Source organism: Equus quagga, chromosome 15 (genome assembly GCF_021613505.1).
Source record: "Equus quagga isolate Etosha38 chromosome 15, UCLA_HA_Equagga_1.0, whole genome shotgun sequence".
Classification (NCBI taxonomy): domain Eukaryota; kingdom Metazoa; phylum Chordata; class Mammalia; order Perissodactyla; family Equidae; genus Equus; species Equus quagga.
In genome coordinates this window covers 32,913,364-32,929,538 of record NC_060281.1, presented here as the reverse complement: position 1 = coordinate 32,929,538, position 16,175 = coordinate 32,913,364, and positions in this window count along the sequence as shown.

Here is a 16,175-nt window from a genome sequence, read left to right as displayed (position 1 = left end):
CAGCCCCAGGGAACTTGATGCCAGAAAGTGAGCTGGCCCTGGGAATGGAGGTGGAGGGACAGGGGTTTTCTCTTTAAACCTGGAGAAGTTGTGCCTGAAAACACCAGATAGAGGTTCTCATGGAGACCAGCTTCCTTTTTGTTTATTACCCACAGTGGGTAAGACGGTCTTGAAAACCCTGAACATCAGGATTCTAATCTGTAAAAGCAGTGATTTGTGCCCCTTCATACAGAAATGTCTCTGCACAGCGCTGCAGTCAGACTCACAAAGCTCCTGTTACTTTCCAGTCAGTATATCTATGACTCCAGGTTGTTGTATTTTAAAATGATCTTCATTCCCTCGTTTGTCCCTGTGAGTCGCTGACATGTCTTCACTACAGAGTCACTCACAGAAGCACAGTTTGTTACTGTGCATTAATTTTCTCAAAGTTGCAAGTGCTCGTGCAGTCAGAATGCCATTCACCAGAGCCCCTGCACTGCCTCTTTTTATGAGTTCTTCACATCTGAGCAGTGTGAATATTTTATTGGGACACATATTTTTTAAACTGATTACCATAAGGGGCATTAGTTTTTAGGCAGCCCCACAGAATATAGTAAACACCAAATGCAAAGGCTACCCTGCTGGGCTTGTAGATATATTTACTAAGATCTATGAGACAATCCGTATGCTTAAATCTGAGGATTCCATGGCTTTAGAATTCTTTCCCTCTGCTTCTTTTCCTACCCCTGCTTCTCCAGCCCTTCTCTCTGTCCCTCTCACCCTTCTTCTCCCCTTACTCTCCACCACCCTCTCAGGCCTGAACTGTGGCACCAGTGCCACCCCTCACCTGCCACCCATGGACTATCCTCCCCACAGGGGTCAGGGATCCTGCTAGTGCGAGTCAGGATGTGTCATTTCTCCACTAAAACACTCCACTGGCTCTTGGGAAGCCTCTAGAATATAGGACACTTCAGCACAGGGCAGCATCCCACATGCCACAACTAGAAGGACCCACAATGAAGAATATACAAGTATGTACTGGGGGGCTTTGGGGAGAAAAAGGAAAAAAATAAAATCTTTATAAAAAAAAAAAAGGAGGGAATTAAGCTTCACCTCTAGAAGGGAGGAGTATCAAAGAATTTACATAGATGTTAATACCAAAATTTAAATTATTATATTGTTTCAGAATTTTGTAAATCAATGCTTCTTTTATCTGATTTTTTTTTTTAGTGCTTTCCATTTCTCTTTTGGAAAATAATGATTAAAAGTTTGACACAGAGACGGGGATACAACAATATTTGTAAGTTTTTCTTGCAAATGCCTTTAATAATAGTGTTCCCTTCAATAAGCTGCAACAAAGTTGCGAACATATAGTAGTTACCCCAAATACTGTACTTCTGAGAAGTGAGTGCCATAATAAGAACACCTTTAAAATAATGAATATCTTTGTTTTCCCTTAGAAGTTTCAAACTTAGTTTAAGAATGTCAAAAATATTGGTTAAAATACCAATTTTCTTGCTGCAGATCATATTCAAATATAGTTTCCTAATGAAATTGCTTTTCAGTTAGAAAAATGTGAATCTCAAACCTCAGTCTGTACACCTAGCCTAGCATCCTGACAACAATATTGGTGGGATGCAGTAGGCAGAAATGGTTGACTCCAATCTAGGAACAAGGTTTTCTAAAAACTGGCTGTTCAGTTGGCATCTTATAAGAAATTTAACGTCTTTCCCTGTGTTTTGGAATGAGATTTGGTACAAGGGATTTGGACACCAATGTGATTCTAAAAAGCACTGTTCAGATGTGCCTCTAGAGTTTTTTTTAAAGCAGCCCCATTGTGTTTTCCATTCACGTTTCTTTCTATTCTATCACTGGTTGGTTATCCCTTTATAAGGGTTTCCCGTTTAGTTTACATTGATCAACAATGTGCTTTTCCACTTCTGTAAAAGTAGTTAATTTACTTGTACGTGAGGTTAAATGTGACACATCAAATCCTTCTCAAGATAGAATTACGTTGACATCAGATTGGACGCAGTAGACCAGAAAATCTAGAGATGCCAGTGAGCAAAAGATCAGATGGCCTATTTCTAGCCGGTGTTAATTTTTTATGGCGTCCTGGCCCTCTCTCTCAACACGGCTCATAATGTTGGCTGTGGCTTTGTTCCAATGTGGGTGTTCTTGCTAAGGATCCTTTCAATCAATTTTGGTATTTTCTTTTCTCTTTCATTTTTAAAAAATTAATCAGAAATGGTTCACAGCTGCAATTTGAAAAATGCCAGTTTACAGAGTTATGACCAGACAAATACCTGGGCGCCCATCAGTGCTATGAGAAACAGAAGCTGTGAAGCCACTGTCGCCATCTCCCCAATCCCATCCCCCAGACGTAACCTCTACCTTGAGTCTCGTGTTTACTATTCCTTTGAGTTTCTCTAAAGATTTTGCAATTAGTGTATATATCCCCAAATCAAATAGTATTTAGTTTTGCCTGGTTTTGAACTGCCTGTAGTGAACTCGTACTGCATGGACTCTTCATGACTCAGATTTACGTAGGAGAGTTAGCCCTCATGTGTGAGGCTGTCATTCATCTATTTTTACAGCTGAAGTTTTACATTTTATGATTATACCATAATTTTGCTATTTTCCTTTGATGCATATTGGGTTATTCCAGTTTTTGCTGTAAACATTAGTGAACGTGTCTCCCAGGGGACATAAGCAAGCAATTCCCCAGAGTGTATGATGACAGGTAAAATTGCTGGATTGTATGGGGTGTGTACTTTAACCACAAGAGATAATGCTAATTTGATTTCCAAAGTGCTTGTGCCAATTTAACTTTTACCAGGAATGTAAGAGTTCATGCTGCTAATGTGATTGTTCTGAAAATAAAAGGCTCAGCTGAAGAGGAGGAATTAAAGTTGAAAGTGGGGCCAGCCCCCAGCGGCCTGATGACTGAGTTTGGCATGTTCTGCTTCGGTGGCCTGGGGTGGGTTCCTGGTGCAGACCTACACCACCAGTCTGTCAGTGACCATGCTGTGGTGGCAGCTCACATAAAAACACAGGAAGATTGTTGACAGAAAATTTTTTTATTTTTTCATTTTTTCTTCAGAAGATTTGCCCTGAGCTAATATCTGTCACCAATCTTCCTCTATTTTGTACATGAGCCACCACCACAGCATGGCCACTGACAGAGTAGTGGTGTAGGTCGGTGCCAGGAACCAAACCCAGGCCACAAAGCAGAGTGCACCAAACTCAGCCACTCGGCCACCAGGGCTGGCCCAATGAAAACATTAAAAAGAGAAAAAAGTTGAAAGCAACTGCTTTGGCTGCAGAATCACCTAGGCATTTTTTCAGATTCTATTAATAACTTTATTTACTTTCATTCCATGTATGTTGGCATTATACTTTTAGCATATAGGTCCAGATAATTCTTCCTTTCAGCATAACCACATGGTGTTGTTTTATGTGTTTGAATTCTTCCATAATAAAAAGAAAAAAAGGAGGAGAGAGAGAGAGAAGAAGAAAAGACAAAAGAAAAGAGAGGACAGGGGAGGAATTGGACAGAGCAAAGAGAGAGGACATTTCCGAGGAAATCAAAGGATGTAGAGTAATAGAAATTAAGGGAGAGTTATTAGTTTTCTATTGCTGTGCCACAAACTACTCCAGAATTTAGTGACTTACAACAATAAATATCTATTACCTCAAAGAGATAATACAAAGACAAGCAAAAGAGAGCAGATAAAGAGAGGATTTTACAAGATGGAATAAGTAATGGGTTGTTGGTTTACAGATGAAAATGATTTTGTTAGTCCGAACCCTCCAAGAAGCAGACACCAAGATGAGATTAAATTCAGCAGTATTCTATTAGAAGAAACACCCAGCAGAGAATATGGAGAGGGAGCCAGAAAATGCTGAAAGAGGCAGCAGACCGAGATGCAAGTCTGATCCCAAGTGATGTTCAGAAGGAAAGAAAGAAGAGAGGATTTGTTGGACTATCCTAGACCACTAGGAGATCTCAGTGAATGGAGCAAGGCCGCAGGGGGTCCTCAGCCACATTCAGCTCTCAGAGGAGCCCCATGTCTCCCAGCAGTAGCCTGCCTTAGTGTCCCTGCCGTGACTAGTCATTCTGGAAACAGCCCATGGGAAGCAGGGCCTCTGTGCAAATGCTGCCATGCATTTCAGAGCCCAGGAGGGGGGCCTTTGTGGCTTTCCTGGGGGATGTGACCTAAAACCTCCCACCTGAGGGATCTGGGCTCTTGGAACTCACACCCTTCTCAGGCTGGGGGCTGCCCGTGTTCAGTCCAGTTACAGCAGAGGGAGAACCAGGAGATGCCAAAGTCTATCACTCGGGTTCCACAGGTATTCCTCCTGCCCCAGTGTTTGACACAGGCCCACCCCTCCTGTGGATCAGGGTCCATTACTTCTCCCTCCAGAAGATGTGACTGCTCTCCTCACCTGCTGGTCTTGTAAGTGAGCATGAGTGAGGCCATCTTGTTATGCTAAATGGCCCCAGCCCCTCCTCTGTGTGACTACTCCCTGCTCTGCATGTACTCTAAACAAATTCACAGGCTCTCCTCATTCATGGCCTCCACTTACACATGTACTCCCCACTAGCTTCATAAATTAAAACTTTGCTCTGTCCTGCCTGAAGGAAACCCCTTCATTACTGCCCATTTCCCCTATATTACTGCCTCAAGATTCTGTAATCTTTGAAGTTAGGTTTTTTAGACATTAATTGCCTTCTTCTGGATTGCTGGCTAATCTAACCTAATTAAACTTCCTTTCTCGATCCCTAACTCATTGTGATTAATTGGCTCAGACTGTGGTGAGCAGAGTGAGCCCATTGCTTAGTATCAATTCTAGAGACTCAGATGGCACCCTAGCCTCTGCCCGAGGCTAGTCGACTTGGAGGAGGTGGTTTTGGGATGTTTCCCTGTGGCTGTCAGGTGGCTTTTTCTTTCTCTTTTTTTTCCACTTGGGGAATTCCCCTTGTGGCTTCCTCACTTGCCAACTGCCTGTAACACTTCAGTGATCCAGAAACCGAGGATTGGATGGTAACATTTCTCTGCTGTGGATGGCATGGCCTTACTCCATCATCCCAGCTGCCAGCACAGGATTCTTCCACTGGTATTTGCCTGTAGCTCCACACGGCATCTTGTCCACCACTGACACCTCCAACACCATCGGGTCTGATGGACGGTGGCTGATTACACCACAGCCTGGATCTACTGCAGTGTCCTTTCATGTCCAAGCCCCACTCAGAGCTGGCATCCTTCTATGTCACCCGGAATATGTCCAAACAATATACCCAGGTGTGGAATGTGTTGTCAGAATCCAAAATAGGCCTACCAGGCAGTGTGCTTCCTTCTTTGCAGTGAGGGATGCAAGATGCCCCGATTGTCTTTGACTTTGGAGGGGACATCCCTGCATGCCCCTAACCACTGGACGTCTAGAACCGAACTGAGGCAGCCACTCCCTGAGTCTCCCTCAGGTTTATCTTCCACTCTCTGGAGTGCACATGCTTTACCAAGGCCTGCAGCATTACTCATCCATCTCAATCAACATGATGTTGTCAATGAAATGAACTAACGTGATATTCTACGTGATGTCCAGGAGGTCCAGATCTCTTAATACAATATCTGAGAGGAATGGAGAGTTAAAAGAGCCCTGAGGCAAACCATAAATAAATGTTGCTCCTTCGATGCTAATCATTCCACCTCCACATTTCCAACAGGAATAAAAAAGAGCAGACCCACCAAATCTATAGCCACACATCATGTGCCGGAGGCCTTACTAACCTGCTCTAGCAGTGACATCACATCCAGCAGAGCAGCAGCATCAGGACCACTACTTGGTTGAGCCTGAAGTAGCTCATGCATTCTTCAGACCACATCAGGCTCCTGCAGGGACAGATTGCTGAATTAACTGGAGATAATAGGCAACACCACCACGGCCCCTGCATCCGTCAGATCTCTAGTGGTGGTGTTAACTCCTAAATAACTGCAAAACCTCCACAATACCTGCCCTCGGACACAGTATCGTTTCTGATTTGACTGGGATGCGGCCAGTTTCAGAAGTTTTCTTGGTCTTCAGCACAAAGAGAGAACCTATTCCACCGACCAAGGACCCAGTGTGGAGGTTACTCCAGCTGCCAAGCATATCAATGCCAATTATGCACTCGTGGAAGGGGGATGATTGCTGGTGGGTCCATGGACCCTGAGGTCCCATTCTGAGCCACACTTTGTCCAGGATTCCATTTATTACCTGGCTTGTATAGGCCCCACTGTAATAGGGGGACATGATTGATGCTATGGGTATCAATGCAATTTCTGGGGCAATATATGATAAATATATGATAAAATAATAGTATCAGTGTTTCCAGACCTTAGGCCACCCTGCAAGGAGATGAGTAGGAAAGATGTAGGTCAGGGAGCGGGAAGCATGAAGTGGAGACCATGAAAGGGCTAGGTTATTGGCAATGACAAGGTCTAGGGGTACAAGGGAGTGGGGGCCCAAGGAGAGCAGAGTAGAAGGTCATGGAGGAAAGGAGTTCAGGGAACTGAGAGGCCAGGGAGTGAGAGCATCCTCTCTGCTGTGTGGGTTTCTATCGCTGCCATAAAGATCACCACAGACCTAGTGGCTTTAAACAACACCCATTTATTATCTCATGGTTACGTAGGTTACAAGTCCTGGTTCTCACTGGGCTGAGATCAAGGTGTCGCAGGTTGTGTTCCTTTCTGGGGGCTCTGGAAGAATCCACTTCCAAGCTGGTTTAGGTTGTTCTCTCAATTCACTTCACTGCAGATGTAAGGCTGAGGTCTCATTTCCTTGCTGGCTGTCAGCTGGAGCTGCCCTTAGCCCATAGAGGATCTCTTCAGTCCTCCAACATAGGCCCCTACAGCACACCAGTCTTTCTCCCACTTGAGACCTCTCTGATTTCCCCTCTGCCACATCTCCTCTAAAGCATCCCTCTGATTTTACCCAGAGAAAATTCTCTTCTTTAAGGATTCATGTCATTTGTTTGGGCCCACACAGATAATCCACAATAATCTCCCAACCAGGATAATCCCTCTATTTTAAGGTCCTTAAACTGAATTTGCTGTTGTTAGTGCCATCAAGTTGGGCTGACTCCTAGCAACCCTGCATACAGCAGAGCAGAACCCTGCCTGGTCTTTTTGAGCCATCCTCTCACCTTCTGGTGCTGTAGTGCACAATGTTCACAGTGCTATTCATAGGGATTTCGTGGGCACTTCTTGTCAGAAGTGAGTGGCCATGTCCTTCTTCTTAGTCTGTCTTAGGCTGGAAGCTCCACAGAAACCTGTCTACCATGGGTGACCCTGCTGGAGTTTGAAATACTGGTGGCATAGCTCTAAGCATCACAGCAACATCCAGCTGCCACCGTGTGACAACCGACATACGAGTAGTGTGGTTCCCTGACCGGGAAATGAACTTGGGCTATCACAGAGAGCACCGAATCTTAACTACTAGACCACCAGGGCTGGCTTAGCCTTAATTACATTGAAAAAATCCCTTTTGAGATGTAAGGCAACCTATTCATAAGTTCCAAGGATTAGGGCATGGGCATCCTTGGGGACCACCGTTCAGCTTACCACATCTTGTGTTGAAACCATCAAGGATCAAGGCAATAGCACTGCTGGAGACAGTCACAGTGAGCCAGAACCTAAGAGAGGAGGAATGAGGGGAATGGTCTGGAAGTCCATAGGGAACACATACAGTGAGGGGATTGGGGGCGCTGATCTGATGACAGAAGATTCACATCTGAAGATGTTTGGAAAAGAGGGAGGAACAAAGGTCTGAGAGCAGCAATGAGGAGCAAGGGCCCCACTCATCTCCAGGTCCAGGGATGCAAGGCCTGTGGGAGAGGAAACACCTTGTGGGAGAGGACTCCAGAGGGAACCATGTCCTCAGGGAGACCCAGGTTTCTGTTAGAGCTGAGATGTGAAGGGGACATCATGAGATGTCTTTGGAGATTTTGCTGATCATGGGCTGAGAACTGCAGGGGGCGCAATGGACAGGTTTCAGGAATTGGCAAGAGGGTGTGAGAGGAGACAGAATAGTGGTGTGCAGAGCCTTGTGGAGGTGAGAGTGAAGGATATTTGGGGGACCAGGAGTGACTGACACAAACAGAGAAAAGGACATAGTGATATTAGTCCTGGTGGATTCAAGGCAGATGATGGGGGTGAGTCTGTGAGAGATGAAGGTGGGGAGGAGCAGCAGTTTGGGGCTCTCACTTGGACTCTGTCGATGGAGATAAGGAGGCTGGGGGTGACTGGGTCTTGGTTCTAGTCTGTGACCATTTCTCGACCCCCTGATTATGGGATGGAGCGCCTGAAGGAGAGCAAGGGCCTATAGGATGTGCATATGTTCACTCTTCCCACCCTGAGGGAGGCGAGTGTGCTCACACCTGGTCTCAGGTCTGCCTGACACCTGCTGTTGGAGATGTGACTTCTGGGGCACCACGTGTGACCCCTGGCACAGGGGTCCCTCTTCTGTCCTACTGGGGGGACAGAAAGTCTAGGGCAGCTGTGCTCCTAGTTTCAATAGTCCTAGTATGCATATCCACACTATGGAATATTATGTAGACATTGAGATGTTCTCAAATAGGAGGTGATTTTATTCACAAAAGTGAGAAATAGGCGGCAGAAGAAAATGTTTCCACTTTTCAGTTTTCTGGAGTATTGACATCAAGGGGCTGAGAGATGAGGTGCAGACAGGAGAAAGAAACCTCAGAGATGGGACAGGCAACACGGAGCTCTCCTCTTCTCCAAATGAAAGACATTCAGAAGGAAATTAAAAGAATTTTATATTGTTTTGACATTTTTCATTATTAGGGAAATATAGTTATTTTCTTCAGTGTAATAATAATATTGTATGAATGAAAAGGTTATTTTTTAATAGATGGATATTGAACTCTTTACAGATGAGTGTCATGATGTTGGCAAATGATTTTCAAGTATTTCAGCAAAAATTATAGCCATATCATTTATTACACACATTAAGAAAATACAGGAAAATATTAAGATGATTAAAACTAGAGCATTGTACTATTCTTTCAAACTTGAAGTATGGTTGAAATTTTTTACCAATAATTTGGAGAAAATTTTTAAAATAACAATGCATAATGACGTGAAAAATGCTCACAATATAATATTGAATGAAGATTAGGCTTCAAGAGTATGCATGTGTAAGAATGTGTGTCAGTTTTGTGCCAATGTGTGTGTACGTGTGTTCCGTGTATGAATGTGTCAGTGTGTGTGACAGTGTCTGTGTGTTGGTGTCTGGCAGTGTGTGTGAGTGTGTCAGTCTGCATGTGCATTCACACATTCATCCAGTCAGTCATTCAACAAATATTTTTAAAATCAACAACCAGGCACTTCCAGGGCAGTGCAAACACAGCCATGAACAGTCAAATCCCCATCCTTGTCCTCAGGAAGCTCATTTTCTACGGGAGGGACAGACGATAAACAATTAAATAAGCACATGTAAAAACGTGTGTTAGTGAGCAGGGTGTGAACAAAGGCAAAGCAGGGCAGGGGTGGGGGGAGGCTGAAGATGCCACGTGCAGGGGGGGTGCAGGGAGGGCCTCTGAGTGAGGACGTTTGGAGAGAATGTCAGGGAGGGAAGAGCTGCCTGGGAGACACGGTTTCAGGCAGGGGAACAGCAGTGAAGGCTCTGAGTGTGAACACCCTGGGCGTGCTGGAGGAAGCACACAGTGGAGGGCCTGCATCTCGGCCTGATGCTGGCTGATATCATTTCCCCCACATTAAATCCAGCATATATGGGATTAAAACCAAAGCACTCCTTCCCTGCTTACTCCCGGGATCCTTGGCTTCAGAATCCACTATCTGCCATGGAGACAAACAGCCAAGGTCGCCCACCTGGATTCCTTATCATCTCCTTCTCCCTATGGGCAGTTCCCAAGGCCTAATGCAGGCTGGTGGGAAAGCTCTGACCAGCAAGCCCACTGACTCCTCCTGCCTGTCTACAAGCAGCCACTTTCCTCAAAAACCTTTAAGACCCTTCACCTTCCCTCTTCCGGGAAGATGAGATAAAACGAGACAAATATCAGGGCTCACTCTTGTCTCCCGGCTGACATCACCCGAAATAAAAGCCCTTTCCTTGCCATAAGCCTGGCGTTTCAGTTTTCCTTGGGCCGCTCTTGTGTGGTGGGTAAAGAACCAGTGTTTGTAGGCGGGAACAGGCCCATCACACAGCCGCATCTGTGTAAACTGAAAGCGTTAACTGGAAAGTGTCGTGCAAATGAAAGAGATTCTTAGTGTAACATATTTTGAAAAGATCATTCAAGACATTCCAAAGAGTGTAAGGTGGGAAATTTTCCTCCCTCCCCAGGCTCCCTTCAGGTCCCCTGCCAGAGATGAGCATGTTACCAATTTCTCGTGTATCCCCCTGAGAAAAATTTATACAGATATTGTTATTGTTTCTAAATCAAGGAGGAGTACTGAAAAGAAATGGAAAGTGGAAGAAAATGTTTCTTCTCAGTTTCCCAGGTGTTGTCATCAAGGGCTGGGAGAAGGGTCCCAGGGAGGGGATGGGAACCTCAGAGAGGGCACAGGGCTCCGGAGCTCTCTTCTCCTTCAATCCGTGTCCATCCCTGACCTTGACACCTGTGGAGTCCAGGGTGGCTCAGAAGCTTCTGCCCCTCATTGATGCCAAGCCGCGAGGTCCTTCATTTCTGACCAACTTAAAGCTCAGACCCTCCTTGCAGGTCACTCACAATCTGAAAGCACAGCAGTGGCGCCCCCGTGTGGCCACAGTGTTGAGGACAGAAGAGCCAGCTGCCTTTTCTCCTGCTCAGCCAGGACCTCTGCAGGGTCTCCCTGGGCCCCCAGTAGCAGGACTGGGCTCTGCACACAAGGGGGTGCCCCTGTCCCGTGTTGGGTTCAGAGTGTGAAGTGTTTCCCCAAATCCACACTGACATAGATGTTCCTCCCCAATGAGTCACTGTAGACTCTGCCTCAGGGCACAGGGAGGTCTCCAGGCCATAACAGCTGGTTCCCAGGTGCAGAATGGACCCCCAAAATAAACTGGGTGCACTCAGTCTTCCAGGATGGGGCCCAGGACCCCTGAGTCCTTATCACTTGTTCCTGCTGCTGCCTCTGGGGCTGGACTCTGTCCAGTGAGTCTCACAATATAGGATGGGGGTAGGGGAGAGAAGCCCCAGGGCGTTAGGTCCAAGAAGGAGAGGATGTTCCTGGGGAAGTGAGGACAGGGCAGAAAACAGGAAATCAGAGGGGTAGAGGTTACAAGGAGGGGAGAAGAAGGAGCCAGGGACGGGAGGGGCGTGGGAAGGACTGGCCTAGGGGACACCTGTGGGCTTGTGTTTGGAGAGGGTTTTCTGAGTACTGGACCATAGAGAGCAAAGAACAAGTGCCTGTGCTGCCCTTGTAGGGACCAGCCCTGATCCCAAATTCCCAGAATTTCCAGGCTCTCACTCCCTGTGCTAGGACATCACAGCCATGTCTGAACTCAGCCCAGAGCAGCCAGTGGTTCCAGCCTTCAGTGGTCCCTTCCTCCTCTTTGAGATCCAGGCCAAGGGGCCCCTGAGCACCAGCTGATGAACATGTGGTGGGGCTACAAGGATCTCAACAAAAGGACCCAGGCAACCAACTACCCATCTCCAGTAGTGGTCCCTACACTTTCTGCAGCTCGCTGCCCAAGGACTCTGGGGATCCCATCCCTTTCCTCTCTGGTGACACAAGCACCCGGATCCTCAGACTGGTCTCCTCTGGCCCTGCTCTCTGCTGCCCCAAATCCTCAACTTACGAGCTCTGCAGTCCCAGCCTGAAATCTCATTTCTACCCTGACAACTTACCCAGGAATTTGAGGGTGCTATAGACTGAATGTGTTGCCCCCCAAAATTTATACATTGAAACGTAATCCCTAATGTCATGGTGTTTGGAGGTGGGGCCTTTGGGAGGTGATTAGGTCATGAATGGAGCCCTCAGGAGTAGGATTAACATCCTTATAAAAGAGACCCCACAGTCCCTTTCACCACGCAAGGACACAGTGAGAAGACGGCCATCTACATACCAAGAAGAGGGTTCTCACCAGACACCCAGGCTGCTAGCACCTTGATCTTGGTCTTCTCAGCCTCAAGAACTGTGAGAGATAATTTTCTGTTGTTTATAAGCTACTCAATTTATGGCATTCTGTTATAGCAGCTGACAGACATAGGGTCCACAAGCCAGGGGAGGCTGTCCCAAAGCCCCACATGCCCCAGCTAAGCCACAGCCACATCTGGGCAGCAGTCACCCATGACCCCAAACCTAGGCAGACCCCTTTCCTGGCCCAAGAGACATCTGGGAGCAGTTGGTGGCCAGGTACCTCCCATCTGCTGTGCTGGTGTGGCGAGACATGAGTTTGGGGCAATGCGAAGCATGGTGCTCGTCGAGGGGTTCCAGAAACCAAGACTGATTGGTAGGATCCAAAAACACACATCACAGGAAACCCCTGTTATGGGCTGAGTTGTGGCCCCCAAAATTTCTACATGGAAGACCTAACCCCAAATGTGATTGTATTTAGAGATAGAGCCTTTAGGGAGAGAATTATGGTTAAATGAGGTCATAAGAGTGGGGCCCTGTCCGACAGGACTGCTGGTTATGAGAAAGAGACACCAGAGATCTCTCTCTGCACACAGAGGAAAGGCCAGGTGAGGACACAGCAAGAAGACAGCCATCCACAAGCCAGGAGGGAGCCCTCATCAGAAACCAAATAACTTCTGTTGTTTAAGCTCCCCAGTCTGTGGCATTTTGTTATGGCAGCTGGAGCAGAGGAAGACAACCTCCAAACCAACATCATAAACTCTCCCTTTCAGTCTCAGACTCAGCTCTAAGGAACGTGGTCACAGCATTTCCTCATTCACTCGCAAATATTCCATGAGAGCCTCTGTACCAGGCACTGTTCCAGGCCTGGGGATCATTTAATCAGAACAGACAAAACACCTGCTCTCCTGATGCTGACAGTCTGACAGGACAGACAGACAATAAATGAAAACATCATAATAGTAACACATTATATGGGATGTGTTCCCATTATCTGATTGTTTGCTGGGTAACAAACAATCCTAAATACACAACCACCTTCTTGTTCCCTCTCATTCTGTGGGTTGACAGGGCTGAGTCGGGCAGCTCTTCTGGACCTAGGCTCTCCTCCACCCGCTTCTCCACATGGCTTGGCTGCTCCCAGCTCAGCACCTGGGTCCAGGAGGGAGTGTATCAAGTGGACAAGTCAGAAACCACAAAGCATCTTATATCAGAACCTAGAAATCAAGCTATGTCACCATTCCATGTTCTAGTGGTCAAAGCGGGTCATTGATTCAAGGAGAAGGGAATTAGGCCCCACCTCTAGACAGGAGATGGCGAGGTCACATTGCAAAGGAGCATGTGGGATGGGGAATAATGCTGAGGCCATCCTTGGAAAAAGACACCTTCATCATGTGTTAGAAAGTGATAAAGGAGATAGAGAAAAAAAAACAATGCAAAGTCGACAGTCAGTGCATGCTGATGGGAGAGGTGGCACTTTTCAATGATGTGGTCAGGATGGGCCTCATTGAGATGACACTTGTGCAGACTTGCAGCAGGTGAGGAACTGAGCCACGCAGATATTTGAAGGAAGAACATTCCTGGATCGCCTTCTGCGAGTACCCGGGGCTCTGCACAGAGCAGGCCCTACAACTGCAGTGGGAGTGGAAGTGCGCACACTGTGGAGAGACTCCTGGCACAGAAGTGGGCTTCCCCTCTCCCTGCCTGGGCTTTCAGAAGTCCTGGGGCTGGGGGAGGGAGGAGGCGCTGCTGTGGAGGAAGACTAGGAGAAGAGGGAGGAAGAGAAGGTGGGGCCCAACCTCACTCCATCTCTCTACTGTCTCTCACCAGGGTCCTCCAAGGTCGTGGTGACTGACAAGGAGGACCCTGAGGGCAATCACACTGTGAGAGGCTGAGCACTTTACTCTTTCCCTGCCAACACCATGCGGACCTGGCTGCAGGAAGGGAAGGAGTTGACTGTGGACTCAGGACTCAGGGGGACCTGACACAGGGGTGACAATCCACATAAGGGCTGCGCACTGGTGGGGTCTTCGGTGGAGAGGAGCCAAGATACACCTGTCTGGTGGATGACCTGGGCCTGAAGGGCCCCCTGGTGTGACCTGGGGTTTTGTCAGAGGACAGGTGTGAGGGTGGGGGTGAATCTCATCCACATCCTGCCCATGCTCGGTGCCCCTGTACCCAATGCTTCTCTCCTAAAGGGAAATGCCAGCAATGTCCTCAGTCCCCCTCTGATCGTTACTTTTTTTTTTTTGGTGAGGAAGATTGTCCCTGAGCTAATGTCTCCGCCAATCTGCCAATCTTCCTCTATTTTATATGTGGGACACTGCCACAGCATGGCTTGATGAGTGGTGTGTCAGTCTGGGTCCAGAATCCAAACCCAGGAACGCCAGGCCACTGAAGCAGATCACGGGAACTTAACCTCTATGACACTGGGCCAGCCCGTCTGGTCTGAAGACTGCATCCGTACCAACCTTGTTATAAATACAGACTTTCATGATCTAGTCAAGATTCTCTGAATCTTAATGAGATGTCCAGAGGATTCCTGTGCACAGGAAAGTTTGGGATTCTGGTCTCCATGCCTTCTAGACATGGAACTAGAAGTGTGTAATCTACCCTGGGTATGTAGTCTGATCAGCTCCCTTAGCACTGGAGGATCCAGGGTTCAGTCCTTGTTCCTTTGCCTTCTAGCCATCATTCCCTTGGTGACCTCATCTGTTCTCAAGGCTTTAAATATCATTTATATGGTATCACCACCCAGATCTATTTATCCAGCTCAGATATTTCTCCTAATCTCCAGACTCAACGGTCCAACTGCCAATCTGCTATCTCACTTGCATTTCTAATAGACATCTCAGCTCCAACATTTCTTAATGTGAATGCCTATAAATATCCTCCTTCCAGAATCTTCCCCACCTTTGCTGACAGCAACTCCATCTGTCTACTCGCACGGTCCAAAATTGGGGTGTCCTCCTTGACTCCTCTTTCTCATTCCCGATTAATCCATTAGGAAATGCTGCAAAGTCCATGTTCAGAATGTATCCAGATCCAGTCACTTCCCACTCTTTCCACCGCTCACACCAGTGGAAGCCGTGGCCTCCTCCAGCCTGGAACCCTGCCCTGGTTCCTGCTGCTTCCCTAGGGCCTCCCTCGCCCTTTGCCTCCCAGTTCTGCTCTCAGCACAGCAGCCACAGTGATCCTTTAAAGGAGAAGTTATACCACGTCCCTCTCCTGCTCTAAACTGTCATGTAACTCCCCATCTCACTCAGAGCAAAGGCCAGAACCCTTCTGACATCCTCCAGGCCTTCACGGTCTGGCCGCACCTCTGTCTCATCTCGACTGCTGCCTGCTCCAGCCACACCAGCCTCCTCGCTCATCCCAGAACACACACACTCCTGCCCTAGAGCTTTTGCAGTGGGGTTCCCCTGCACGGAAAGAACCTCCCCCAGACATCCTCGTGGATAATTCCTCCTGTCCTTCACCTCTTTCCTCAAAGTCACCTTCCCAGGGAGGGCCACAGCGACCCCCAAAATTAAAACAGCCATTGGCCCAGTCTCCATCCCCACCCTCTGGACGGCCTTCCCCACTGCATTGTTTCCACAGCACTTACCACCTTCTAACATGAACACTGTCCTGATTCACTGTGCTGATACTGTACAGTCTGTCTCTTCCCACTACAACATAGGCTCCACAAGGCCAGCAATTTTTCTGTTTTTACTTCAATGACGTTACCCAGGTACAAAAATAGCATATTATAAATCTAGCACACAACCAGTATCAGCTGAATGACTGTTCAGTGTACAGCATCTCCCTTTGCTAGATACAGCATCTTTAACAAGGTAGCCTGAGGCCACATTTTGTTTTGTGGCAGCTACAGCACAATGTCCAAGCACTCTGACGTCACTGCCACCTGTACTTTTCTCACAAGTGCTGCTCTCCCCTCCCCCTCCCTCTAACTCTCCTTCCCACAACAACCCTCCTGCACACCCCAGCACACAATTACATTTCTCTCTTCAGAAAACAATGATCCTTCACTTGAGTCCTATTTTACAACCAAGTATGAACCTAGACTCTGCTTCATACACTGTGAGTTCAGACTGGAGCCAGCACTGAGAGAACCAG